Source organism: Diospyros lotus, unplaced genomic scaffold, assembly GCF_014633365.1.
Source record: "Diospyros lotus cultivar Yz01 unplaced genomic scaffold, ASM1463336v1 superscaf1, whole genome shotgun sequence".
NCBI lineage: Eukaryota > Viridiplantae > Streptophyta > Magnoliopsida > Ericales > Ebenaceae > Diospyros > Diospyros lotus.
In genome coordinates this window covers 150,010-165,070 of record NW_026267104.1, presented here as the reverse complement: position 1 = coordinate 165,070, position 15,061 = coordinate 150,010, and the positions used below count along the sequence as shown (strand labels likewise).

At 31.2% G+C, this 15,061-nt stretch overlaps 1 protein-coding gene across 1 annotated transcript in view; it reads left to right on the top strand.

Moving 5' to 3' along the window:
* The first annotated feature begins 506 nt into the window (after window positions 1-506).
* LOC127792786 (uncharacterized) overlaps window positions 507-15,061 on the top strand; it is an 86,961-nt gene continuing 72,406 nt past the window's right edge. The window contains exon 1 of the mRNA XM_052323371.1: window positions 507-558. The gene's annotated coding sequence lies outside the window, so the exon portion shown is untranslated. The remainder of the gene's footprint in view (window positions 559-15,061) is intronic.

The following is a 15,061-nucleotide window of genomic DNA, read 5'->3' as shown; positions in this document are numbered from 1 at the left end:
GATAAGAAAAATGAGAGTGAGAGTTCAAGAGTAAGAGAAACTGAGATGATCGAAAAAGAGAGTGAGAGTTCAAAAGTAAGAGAAATTGAGACCAAACAGAAAACAAAGGAGAGCAAAAAAGGAAAAGGAGTTTTTGTTAGTGAGGAAAGAAAAGAGAGAAAACAAGTGAACTATTATGTAAGAGAGAGTGAATTCAAAAAGTCTTTATTTCTAACTACTGACCTTCACCCCTCTTTGCCTAGTGTTGTTTCTTTTTTGCAGAAAATTGATGATGTGTTCCTGGAAAGGATACCTAATGGTTTCAAGAAAGTTGTATTTGATCCTGGTGATTGGGTTTGGTGGCATATAAGGAAGGAACGATTTCCTATTCAAAGGCGTTCAAAACAACTTTCAAGGGGAGACGATCCATTTCAAGTGCTTGAAAGGATCTACAAGTTCGACCTTTCGAGTGAGTATACTGCAAGTGCAACCTTTAATGTTGCTGATTTCTTCCCTTTTCATGTAGGTGACGATTTGAGGACAAATCTTTCTCAAGAGAGGGGGAATGATGTGAATCAGGTTGCTAAAGCCTCACAAGATCTGTTGAGCATTAATGGAGGCCCAATATCTGTTGAACATTGATGGAGGCCCAATTTAAGCATTAATGGAGGCCCAAAATCTGTTGAGCATTTATGGAGGCCCAATAACAAGATTGCAAGATTTGGGATTGATTGATTGACACAATTGCCAGATTTGGGGTTGATTGATTGATTGGTTGATTGATTGACAAGATTGGCAGATTGATTGGTTGATTGATTGATTGATAAGATTTGCAAGATTTGGGGATGATTGATTGATTGGCAAGATTGATCCAAGCTTCCCTTATTTCCTCCTTTGTTTTAAATCTTTTCTATTTTAGATAATTCTTGTTTCTTTATCAGATTATGCTATTTCCTTCTTGTAATCAATTCCTAATATGCCTAGGATTTGATTTATTTCTTTCTAATTTAGAATTTGAATTCGGCTATATAAGCCAATGTAACCCGAGAGGAATTTAGTTTTGATCAATATTATTTCGTGAGAGTTTTCTCTTTGGTTCTTCAACGAACTACTTTGAACTTATCAAGATTTTATCTTGTGGCGTTCATCCTTGACTTATCACTCACAAATCTTCTCATCTATCTTGAGTGTGGCGTCAACCCTACCTTCTTATACCTTTGGTTCTTATCTCTTTATAGATAACGGGTCAAGGTCATTTGTTTTCTTTATTATGAATCTGTTTTAGAACGATCCTTGGCAAAGGAACCATTTTTGATCGTCGGGTCTCACCTTCCTTCGTGGGGTTCGCATCATTTGGGAAGTTTCGAAAACATGACTTCTAGCCATGGGTCCATAGTAGAACACTTGAAACAAGAAAGACTCAACTTTATTCAATCAACGATATCTCAAAATTGTCTCATTTGTTTTTGACGATTCTGAATCTATGTGAAAGACGATATTTTGATACACTAAATACACAAAAGAAAATTCAAATTCGATTTTTGGGAAGTTTTGAAAACATGTGTTTTAGCCATGGGTCCGTAGTAGAACTCTTGAAACAAGAAAGAGTCAAGTTTGTTCAATCAACGATATCTCTAAATTGACTTATTTGCTTTTGAAGATTCCTAGAAATTGTGAAAGACGACATTTTTATATGCTAAATACACTAAAGAAAGTTCAAATTTGGCTTTCGGGAAATTTGAAAACTTGAGTTTTCGCCATGGGTCCATAGTAGAACAATTGAAACAAGAAAGAGTCAACTTTGTTCAATCAACGATATCTCAAAATTGATTTATTTGCTTTTGAATATTCCTAATAATTGTGAAAGACTACATTTTGATACGCTAAAAACACTAAAGAAAGTTCAAATTTGGCTTTCGGGAAGTTTTGAAAACTTGAGTTTGATCCATGGGTCCATAGTAGAACAATTGAAACAACAAAGAGTCAACTTTGTTCAATCAAAGTTATGTCAATATTGACTCATTTGTTTTTAACGATTCCGAATCTATGTGAAAGACGATATTTTGATACACTAAATACACTAAAGAAAGTTCAAATTCGATTTTTGGGAAGTTTTGAAAACATGTGTTTTAGCCATGGGTCCATAGTAGAACACTTGAAACAAGAAAGATTCAAGTTTGTTCAATCAACGATATCTCAAAATTGACTGATTTGCTTTCGACGATTCCTAATAATTGTGAAAGACGACATTTTCATACGATAAATACACTAAAGAAAGTTCAAATTTGGATTTCGGGAAGTTTTGAAAACTTGAGTTTTAGTCAAGGGTCCATAGTAGAACAATTGAAACAAGAAAGAGTCAACTTTGTTCAATCAAAGTTATCTCAAAATTGACTCATTTGTTTTTAACGATTCCGAATCTATGTGAAAGACGATATTTTGATACACTAAATACACTAAAGAAAGTTCAAATTCGGTTTTTGGGATGTTTTGAAAACATGACTTTTAGCCGTGGGTCCATAGTAGAACACTTGAAACAAGAAAGAGTCAACTTTGTTGAATCAAAGTTATCTCAAAATTGACTCATTTGTTTTTAACGATTCCGAATCTATGTGAAACAAGATATTTTGATACACTAAATACACTAAAGAAAAGTTCAAATTCGATTTTTGGGAAGTTTTGAAAACTTGTGTTTTAGCCATGGGTCCATAGTAGAACACTTGAAACAAGAAAGATTCAAGTTTGTTCAATCAACGATATCTCAAAATTGACTTATATGCTTTCGACGATTCCTAATAATTGTGAAAGATGACATTTTGATACGCTAAATACACTAAAGAAAGTTCAAATTTGGATTTCGGGAAGTTTTGAAAACTTGAGTTTTAGTCAAGGGTCCATAGTAGAACAATTGAAACAAGAACGAGTCAACTTTGTACTATCAAAGTTATCTCAAAATTGACTCATTTGTTTTTAACGATTCAGAATGTATGTGAAAGACGATATTTTGATACACTAAATACACAAAAGAAAGTTCAATTTTGGATTTCGGGAAGTTTTGAAAACTTGAGTTTTAGTCATGGGTCCATAGTAGAACAATTGAAACAAGAAAGAGTCAACGTTGTTCAATCAAAGTTATCTCAAAATTGACTCATTTGTTTTTAACGATTCCGAATCTATGTGAAAGACGATATTTTGATACACTAAATACACTAAAGAAAGTTCAAATTTGGATTTTGGGAGGTTTTGAAAACATGACTTTTAGCCATGGGTTCATAGTAGAACACTTGAAACAAGAAAGACTCAACTTTATTCAATCAACGATATCTCAAAATTGACTCATTCCTTTTTGACGATTTCGAATCTATGGGAAAGACGATATTTTGATACACTAAATACACTAAAGAAAGTTCAAATTCGATTTTTGGGAAGTTTTGAAAACATGTATTTTAGCCATGGGTCCATAGTAGAACACTTGAAACAAGAAAGATTTAAGTTTGTTCAATCAACGATATCTCAAAATTGACTCATTTGATTTTAACGATTTCGAATCTATGTGAAAGACGATATTTTGATACCCTAAATACACTAAAGAAAGTTCGAATTTGGTTTTTGGGAAGTTTTGAAAACATGACTTTTAGCCATGGGTCCATAGTAGAACACTTGAAACAAGAAAGAGTCAACTTTATTCAATCAACGATATCTCAAAATTGACTCATCTGTTTTTGACGATTCCGAATCAATGTGAAAGACGATATTTTGATACACTAAATACTCTAAAGAAAGTTCAAATTCGATTTTTGGGAAGTTTTGAAAACATGTGTTTTAGCCAAGGGTCCATAGTAGAACACTTGAAACAAGAAAGAGTCAAGTTTGTCCAATCAACGATATCTCAAAATTGACTTATTTGCTTTTGACGATTCCTAATAATTGTGAAAGACGACATTTTGATACACTAAATACACTAAAGAAAGTTCAAATTTCGATTTCGAGAAGTTTTGAAAACTTGAGTTTTAGTCATGGGTCCATAGTAGTACAATTCAAACAAGAAAAAGTCAACTTTGTTCAGTCAAAGTTATCTCAAAATTGACTCATTTGATTTTAACGATTCCGAACCTATGTGAAAGACGATATTTTGATACCCTAAATACACTAAAGAAAGTTCAAATTAGGTTTTTGGGAAGTTTTGACCGATTCTATGTGAAAGACGATATTTTGATACACTAAATACACTAAAGAAAGTTCAAATTCGATTTTTGGGAAGTTTTGAAAACATGTGTTTTAGCCATGGGTTCATAGTAGGACAATTGAAACAAGAAAGAGTCAACTTTGTTCAATCAAAGTTATCTCAAAATTGACTCATTTGTTTTTAACGATTTCGAATGTTTGTGAAAGACGATATTTTGATACACTAAATACACTAAAGAAAGTTCAAATTTGGATTTTGAGAAGTTTAGAAAACTTGAGTTTTAGCCATGGGTCCATAGTAGAACAATTGAAACAAGAAAGACTCAACTTTATTCAATCAACGATATCTCAAAATTGTCTCATTTGTTTTTGACGATTCCGAATCTGTGTGAAAGACGATATTTTGATAAACTAAATACACTAAACAAAGTTCAAATTCGATTTTTGGGAAGTTTTGAAAACATGTGTTTTAGCCATGGGTTCATAGTAGGACAATTGAAACAAGAAAGAGTCAACTTTGTTCAATCAAAGTTATCTCAAAATTGACTCATTTGTTTTTAACGATTTCGAATGTTTGTGAAAGACGATATTTTGATACACTAAATACACTAAAGAAAGTTCAAATTCGATTTTTGGGAAGTTTTGAAAACATGTGTTTTAGCCATGGGTTCATAGTAGGACAATTGAAACAAGAAAGAGTCAACTTTGTTCAATCAAAGTTATCTCAAAATTGACTCATTTGTTTTTAACGATTTCGAATGTTTGTGAAAGACGATATTTTGATACACTAAATACACTAAAGAAAGTTCAAATTTGGATTTTGAGAAGTTTAGAAAACTTGAGTTTTAGCCATGGGTCCATAGTAGAACAATTGAAACAAGAAAGAGTCAACTTTGTTCAATCAAAGTTATCTCAAAATTGACTCATTTGTTTTTAACGATTTCGAATGTTTGTGAAAGACGATATTTTGATACACTAAATACACTAAAGAAAGTTCAAATTTGGATTTCGAGAAGTTTTGAAAACTTGAGTTTTAGCCATGGGTCCATAGTAGAACAATTGAAACAAGAAAGAGTCAACTTTGTTTAATCAAAGTTATCTAAAAATTGACTCATTTGTTTTTAACGATTCCGAATCTATGTGAAAGACGATATTTTGATACACTAAATACACAAAAGAAAGTTCAAATTTGGTTTTTGGGAAGTTTTGAAAACATGTGTTTTAGCCATGGGTCCATAGTAGAACACTTCAAACAAGAAAGATTCAAGTTTGTTCAATCAACGATATGTCAAAATTGACTTATTTGCTTTTGACGATTCCTAATAATTTTGAAAGACGACATTTTGATACGCTAAATATACTAACGAAAGTTCAAATTTGGATTTCGGGAAGTTTTGAAAACTTGAGTTTTAGTGATGGGTCCATAGTAGAACAATTGAAACAAGAAAGAGTCAACTTTGTTCAATCAAAGTTATCTCAAAATTGACTCATTTGTTTTTATTGATTCCGAATGTATGTGAAAGACGATATTTTGATACACTAAATACATTAAAGAAAGTTCAAATTTGGATTTCGGGAAATTTTGAAAAGTTGAGTTTTAGCCATGGGTCCATAGTAGAACAATTGAAACAAGAAAGAGTCAACTTTATTCAATCAAAGTTATCTCAAAATTGACTCATTTGTTTTTAACGATTCTGAATCTATGTGAAAGACGATATTTTGATACACTAAATACACTAAAGAAAGTTCAAATTCGATTTTTGGGAAGTTTTGAAAACATGTGTTTTAGCCATGGGTCCATAGTAGAACACTTGAAACAAGAAAGATTCAAGTTTGTTCAATCAACGATATCTCAAAATTGACTGATTTGCTTTCGACGATTCCTAGTAATTGTGAAAGACAACATTTTCATACGATAAATACACTAAAGAAAGTTCAAATTTCGATTTCGAGAAGTTTTGAAAACTTGAGTTTTAGTCATGGGTCCATAGTAGTACAATTGAAACAAGAAAAAGTCAACTTTGTTCAGTCAAAGTTATCTCAAAATTGACTCATTTGATTTTAACGATTCCGAACCTATGTGAAAGACGATATTTTGATACCCTAAATACACTAAAGAAAGTTCAAATTAGGTTTTTGGGAAGTTTTGACCGATTCTATGTGAAAGACGATATTTTGATACACTAAATACACTAAAGAAAGTTCAAATTCGATTTTTGGGAAGTTTTGAAAACATGTGTTTTAGCCATGGGTTCATAGTAGAACACTTGAAACAAGAAAGATCCAAGTTTGTTCAATCAACGATATCTCAAAATTGACTTATTTGCTTTTCACGATTCCTAATAATTGTGAAAGACGACATTTTGATACGCTAAATACACTAAAGAAAGTTCAAATTTGGATTTCGGGAAGTTTTGAAAACTTGAGTTTTAGTCATGGGTCCATAGTAGAACAATTGAAACAAGAAAGAGTCAACTTTGTTCAATCAAAGTTATCTCAAAATTGACTCATTTGTTTTTAAGGATTCCGAATCTATGTGAAAGACGATATTTGATAAACTAAATACACTAAAGAAATCTCAAATTCTATTTTTTGGAAGTTTTGAAAACATGACTTTTAGCCATAGGTCCGTAGTAGAACACTTGAAACAAGAAAGAGTCAACTTTGTTCAATCAACGATATCTCAAAATTGACGTATTTGCTTTAGAGAATTCCTAATAATTGGGGAAGACGACATTTTGATACGCTAAATACACTAAAGAAAGTTCAAATTTGGATTTCGGAAAGTTTTGAAAACTTGAGTTTCAGGCATGGGTCCATACTAGAACACTTGAAACAAGAAAGAGTCAAGTTTGTTCAATCAACGATATCTCAAAATTAACTTATTTGCTTTTGACGATTCCTAATAATTGTGAAAGACGACATTTGGATACGCTAAATACATAAAAGAAAGTTCAAATTTGGATTTCGGGAAGTTTTTAAAACTTGAGTTTCAGTCATGGGTCCATAGTAGAACAATTGAAACAAGAAAGAGTCAACTTTGTTCAATCAAAGTTATCTCAAAATTGACTCATTTGTTTTTAACGATTCCGAATCTATGTGAAAGACGATATTTTGATACACTAAATACACTAAAGAAAGTTCAAATTCGATTTTTGGAAAGTTCTGAAAACATGTGTTTTAGCCATGGGTCCATAGTAGAACACTTGAAACAAGAAAGAGTCAAGTTTGTTCAATCAACGATATCTCAAAATTGACTTATTTGCTTTTGACGATTCCTAATAATTGTGAAAGACGACATTTTGATACACTAAATACACAAAAGAAAGTTCAAATTTGGATTTCGAAAAGTTTTGAAAACATGAGTTTTAGTCATGGGTCCATAGTAGAACAATTGAAACAAGAAAGACTCAACTTTATTCAATCAACGATATCTCAAAATTGTCTCATTTGTTTTTGACGATTCCGAATCTGTGTGAAAGACGATATTTTGATAAACTAAATACACTAAACAAAGTTCAAATTCGATTTTTGGGAAGTTTTGAAAACATGTGTTTTAGCCATGGGTCCATAGTAGAACACTTGAAACAAGAAAGAGTCAAGTTTGTTCAATCAACGATATCTCAAAATTGACTTATTTGCTTTTGACGATTTCTAATAATTGTTAAAGACGACATTTTGATACACTAAATACACAAAAGAAAGTTCAAATTTGGATTTCGCGAAGTTTTGAAAACATGAGTTTTAGTCATGGGTCCATAGTAGAACAATTGAAACAAGAAAGAGTCAACTTTGTTCAATCAAAGTTATCTCAAAATTGACTCATTTGATTTTAACGATTCCGAATCTATGTGAAAGACGATATTTTGATACACGAAATACACTAAAGAAAGTTCAAATTCGATTTTTGGGAAGTTTTAAAAACATGTGTTTTAGCCAAGGGTCCATAGTAGAAACACTTGAAACAAGAAAGAGTCAAGTTTGTTGAATCAATGATATCTCAAAATTGACTTATTTGCTTTTGACGATTCCTAATAATTGTGAAAGACGATATTTTGATACGCTAAATACACTAAAGAAAGTTCAAATTTGGATTTCAGGAAGTTTTGAAAACTTGAGTTTTAGTCATGGTTCCATAGTAGAACAATTGAAACAAGAAAGAGTCAACTTTGTTCAATCAATGTTATCTCAAAATTGACTCACTTCTTTTTAACGATTCCGATTGTATGTGAAAGACGATATTTTGATACACTAAATACACTAAAGAAAGTGCAAATTTTGATTTCGGGAAGTTTTCAAAACTTGAGTTTTTGTCATGGGTCCATAGTAGAACAATTGAAACAAGAAAGAGTCAACTTTGTTCAATCAAAGTTTTCTCAAAATTGACTCATTTGTTTTTAACGATTCCGATTCTATGTGAAAGACGATATTTTGATACACTAAATACACTAAAGAAATCTCAAATTCTGTTTTTTGGAAGTTTTGAAAACATGACTTTTAGCCATGGGTCCATAGTAGATCACTTGAAACAAGAAAGAGTCAAGTTTGTTCAATCAACGATATCTCAAAATTGACTTATTTGCATTTGACGATTCCTAATAATTGTGAAAGACGACATTTTGATACGCTAAATACACTAAAGAAAGTTCAAATTTGGATTTCAGGAAGTTTTGAAAACTTGAGTTTTAGTCATGGTTCCATAGTAGAACAATTGAAACAAGAAAGAGTCAACTTTGTTCAATCAATGTTATCTCAAAATTGACTCACTTCTTTTTAACGATTCCGATTGTATGTGAAAGACGATATTTTGATACACTAAATACACTAAAGAAAGTGCAAATTTTGATTTCGGGAAGTTTTGAAAACTTGAGTTTTAGTCATGGGTCCATAGTAGTACAATTTAAACAAAAAAAAAGTTAACTTTGTTCAATCATTGTTATCTCAAAATTGACTCATTTGATTTCAACGATTCCGAACCTATGTGAAAGACGATATTTTGATACCCTAAATACACTAAAGAAAGTTCAAATTTGGTTTTTGGGAAGTTTTGAATACATGACTTTTAGCCATGGGTCCATAGTAGAACACTTGAAACAAGAAAGACTCAACTTTAATCAATCAACGATATCTCAAAATTGGCTCATTTGTTTTTGACGATTCCGAATGTATGTGAAAGACGATATTTTGATGCACTAAATACAATAAAGAAAGGTGAAATTCGATTTTTGGGAAGTTTTGAAAACATGTGTTTTAGCCAAGGATCCATAGTAGAACACTTGAAACAAGAAAGATTCAAGTTTGTTCAATCAACGATATCTCAAAATTGACTTATTTGCTTTTCACGATTCCTAATAATTGTGAAAGACGACATTTTGATACGCTAATTACACTAAAGAAAGTTCAAATTTGGATTTCGGGAAGTTTTGAAAACTAGAGTTTTAGTCATGGTTCCATAGTAGGACAATTGAAACAAGAAAGAGTCAACTTTGTTCAATCAAAGTTATCTCAAAATTGACTCATTTGTTTTTATTGATTCCGAATGTATGTGAAAGACGATATTTTGATACACTAAATACACTATAGAAAGTTCAAATTTGGATTTCGGGAAATTTTGAAAAGTTGAGTTTTAGTCATGGGTCCATAGTAGAACAATTGAAACAAGAAAGAGTCAACTTTGTTCAATCAAAGTTGTCTCAAAATTGACACATTTGTTTTTATTGATTCCGAATGTATGTGAAAGACGATATTTTGATACACTAAATACACTAAAGAAAGTTCAAATTTGGATTTCGGGAAATTTTGAAAACTTGAGTTTTAGCCATGGGTCCATAGTAGAACAATTGAAACAAGAAAGAGTCAACTTTATTCAATCAAAGTTATCTCAAAATTGACTCATTTGTTTTTAACGATTCTGAATCTATGTGAAAGACGATATTTTGATACACTAAATACACTAAAGAAAGTTCAAATTCGATTTTTGGGAAGTTTTGAAAACATGTGTTTTAGCCATGGGTCCATAGTAGAACACTTGAAACAAGAAAGATTCAAGTTTGTTCAATCAACGATATCTGAAAATTGACTTATTTCTTTTTACGATTCCTAATAATTTTGAAAGACGACATTTTGATACGTTAAATACACTAAAGAAAATTCAAATTTGGATTTCGGAAAGTTTTGAAAACTTGAGTTTCAGGCATGGGTCCATAGTAGAACACTTGAAACAAGAAAGATTCAAGTTTGTTCAATCAACGATATCTCAAAATTAACTTATTTGCTTTTGACGATTCCTAATAACTGGGAAAGATGACATTTTGATACGATAAATCCACTAAAGGCTGTTCAAATTTGGATTTCGGGAAGTTTTGGAAACATGAGTTTTAGTCATGGGTCCAAAGTAGAACACTTGAAACAAGAAAGAGTCAACTTTGTTCAATCAACGATATCTCAAAATTAACTTATTTGCTTTTGACGATTCCTAATAATTGTGAAAGACGACATTTGGATACGCTAAATACATAAAAGAAAGTTCAAATTTGGATTTCGGGAAGTTTTTAAAACTTGAGTTTTAGTCATGGGTCCATAGTAGAACAATTGAAACAAGAAAGAGTCAACTTTGTTCAATCAAAGTTATCTCAAAATTGACTCATTTGTTTTTAACGATTCCGAATCTATGTGAAAGATGATATTTTGATACACTAAATACACTAAAGAAGTTCAAATTCGGTTTTTGGGAAGTTTAGAAAACATGACTTTTAGCCATGGGTCCATAGTAGAACACTTGAAACAAGAAAAACTTTATTCAATCAACGATATCTCAAAATTGGCTCATTTGTTTTTGACGAGTCCGAATCTATGTGAAAGACGATATTTTGATACACTAAATACACTAAAGAAAGTTCAAATTCGATTTTTGGGAAGTTTTGAAAACATGTGTTTTAGCCATGGGTCCATAGTAGAACACTTGAAACAAGAAAGATTCAAGTTTGTTCAACAACGATATCTCAAAATTGACTTATTTGCTTTTTACGATTCCTAATAATTGTGAAAGACGACGTTTTGATACAATAAATACACTAAAGAAAGTTCAAATTTGGATTTCGAAAAGTTTTGAAAAGTTGAGTTTTAGTCAAGGGTTCATAGTAGAACAATTGAAACAAGAAAGAGTCAAGTTTGTTCAATCAACGATATCTCAAAATTGACTTATTAGCTTTTGAAGATTCCTAGTAATTGTGAAAGACGACATTTTATATGCTAAATACACTAAAGAAAGTTCAAATTTGGCTTTCGGGAAGTTTTGAAAACTTGAGGTTTCGCCATGGGTCCATAGTAGAACAATTGAAACAAGAAAGAGTCAACTTTGTTCAATCAACGATATCTCAAAATTGATTTATTTGCTTTTTAATATTCCTAATAATTGTGAAAGACTACATTTTGATACGCTAAAAACACTAAAGAAAGTTCAAATTTGGCTTTCGGGAAGTTTTGGAAACTTGTGTTTGATCCATGGGTCCATAGTAGAACAATTGAAACAACAAAGAGTCAACTTTGTTCAATCAAAGTTATGTCAAAATTGACTCATTTGTTTTTAACGATTCCGAATCTATGTGAAAGACGATATTTTGATACACTAAATACACTATAGAAAGTTCAAATTCGATTTTTGGGAAGTTTTGAAAACATGTGTTTTAGCCATGGGTCCATAGTAGAACACTTGAAACAAGAAAGATTCAAGTTTGTTCAATCAACGATATCTCAAAATTGACTGATTTGCTTTCGACGATTCCTAGTAATTGTGAAAGACGACATTTTCATACGATAAATACACTAAAGAAAGTTCAAATTTGGATTTCGGGAAGTTTTGAAAACTTGAGTTTTAGTCAAGGGTCCATAGTAGAACAATTGAAACAAGAAAGAGTCAACTTTGTTCAATCAAAGTTATCTCAAAATTGACTCATTTGTTTTTAACGATTCCGAATCTATGTGAAAGACGATATGTTGATACACTAAATACACTAAAGAAAGTTCAAATTCGGTTTTTGGGATGTTTTGAAAACATGACTTTTAGCCATGGGTCCATAGTAGAACACTTGAAACAAGAAAGAGTGAACTTTGTTCAATCAAAGTTATCTCAAAATTGACTCATTTGTTTTTAACGATTCCGAATCTATGTGAAACAAGATATTTTGATACACTAAATAAACTAAAGAAAGTTCAAATTCGATTTTTGGGAAGTTTTGAAAACTTGTGTTTTAGCCATGGGTCCATAGTAGAACACTTGAAACAAGAAAGATTCAAGTTTGTTCAATCAACGATATCTCAAAATTGACTTATTTGCTTTCGACGATTCCTAATAATTGTGAAAGATGACATTTTGATACGCTAAATACACTAAAGAAAGTTCAAATTTGGATTTCGGGAAGTTTTGAAAACTTGAGTTTTAGTCAAGGGTCCATAGTAGAACAATTGAAACAAGAAAGAGTCAACTTTGTACAATAAAAGTTATCTCAAAATTGACTCATTTGCTTTTAACGATTCTGAATGTATGTGAAAGACGATATTTTGATACACTAAATACACAAAAGAAAGTTCAATTTTGGATTTCGGGAAGTTTTGAAAACTTGAGTTTTAGTCATGGTTCCATAGTAGAACAATTGAAACAAGAAAGAGTCAACGTTGTTCAATCAAAGTTATCTCAAAATTGACTCATTTGTTTTAAACGATTCCGAATCTATGTGAAAGACGATATTTTGATACACTAAATACACTAAAGAAAGTTCAAATTTGGATTTTGGGAGGTTTTGGAAACATGACTTTTAGCCATGGGTTCATAGTAGAACACTTGAAACAAGAAAGACTCAACTTTATTCATTCAACGATATCTCAAAATCGACTCATTCCTTTTTGACGATTTCGAATCTATGGGAAAGACGATATTTTGATACACTAAATACACTAAAGAAAGTTCAAATTCGATTTTTGGGAAGATTTGAAAACATGACTTTTAGCCATGGGTCCATAGTAGAACACTTGAAACAAGAAAGAGTCAAGTTTGTTCAATCAACGATATCTCAAAATTGATTTATTTGCTTTTGAAAATTCCTAATAATTGTGAAAGATGACATTTTGATACGCTAAAAACAGTTTAGAAAGTTCAAATTTGGCTTTCGGGAAGTTTTGAAAACTTGAGTTTTAGCCATGGGTCCATAGTAGAACAATTGAAACAACAAAGAGTCAACTTTGTTCAATCAAAGTTATGTCAAAATTGACTCATTTGTTTTTAACGATTCCGAATCTTTGTGAAAGACGATATTTTGAAACACTAAATACACTAAAGAAAGTTCAAATTCAATTTTTGGGAAGTTTTGAAAACATGTGTTTTAGCCAAGGGTCCATTGTAGAACACTTGAAACAAGAAAGATTCAAGTTTGTTCAATCAACGATATCTCAAAATTGACTTATTTGCTTTCGACGATTCCTAATAATTTTGAAAGACGACGTTTTGATACAATAAATACACTAAAGAAAGTTCAAATTTGGATTTCGGGAAGTTTTGAAATGTTGAGTTTTAGTCAAGGGTCCATAGTAGAACAATTGAAACAAGAAAGAGTCAACTTTATTCAATCAAAGCTATCTCAAAATTTACAAATTTGTTTTTAACGATTCCGAATCTATGTGAAAGACGATATTTTGATACACTAAATACACTAAAGAAAGTTCAAATTCGGTTTTTGGGATGTTTTGAAAACATGACTTTTAGCCATGGGTCCATAGTAGAACACTTGAAACAAGAAAGAGTCAACTTTGTTCAATCAAAGTTATCTCAAAATTGACTCATTTGTTTTTAACGATTCCGAATGTATGTGAAAGATGATATTTTGATGCACTAAATACAGCAAAGAAAGTTCAAATTTGGATTTCGAGAAGTTTTGAAAACTTGAGTTTTAGTCATGGGTCCATAGTAGAAGAATTGAAACAAGAAAGAGTCAACTTTGTTCAATCACAGTTATCTCAAAATTGACTCATTTGTTTTTAACAATTCGGAATCTATGTGAGAGACGATATTTTGATACACTAAATACACTAAAGAAAGTTCAAATTCAGTTTTTGGGAAGTTTCAAAAACATGACTTCTAGCCATGGGTCCATAGTAGAACAATTGAAACAAGAAAGACTCAACTTTGTTCAATCAACGATATCTCAAAATTGATTTATTTGCTTTTGAATATTCCTAATAATTGTGAAAGACTACATTTTGATACGCTAAAAACACTAAAGAAAGTTCAAATTTGGCTTTCGGGAAGTTTTGAAAACTTGAGTTTGATCCATGGGTCCATAGTAGAACAATTGAAACAACAAAGAGTCAACTTTGTTCAATCAAAGTTATGTCAAAATTGACTCATTTGTTTTTAACGATTCCGAATCTATGTGAAAGACGATATTTTGATACACTAAATACACTAAAGAAAGTTCAAATTCGATTTTTGGGAAGTTTTGAAAACATGTGTTTTAGCCATGGGTCCATAGTAGAACACTTGAAACAAGAAAGATTCAAGTTTGTTCAATCAACGATATCTCAAAATTGACTTATTTGCTTTCGACGATTCCTAATAATTGTGAAAGACGACATTTTCATACGATAAATACACTAAAGAAAGTTCAAATTTGGATTTCGGGAAGTTTTGAAAACTTGAGTTTTAGTCAAGGGACCATAGTAGAACAATTGAAACAAGAAAGAGTCAACTTTGTTCAATCAAAGTTATCTCAAAATTGACTCATTTGTTTTTAACGATTCCGAATCTATGTGAAAGATGATATTTTGATACACTAAATACACTAAAGAAAGTTCAAATTCGATATTTGGGAAGTTTTGAAGACATGACTTTTAGCCATGGGTCCAT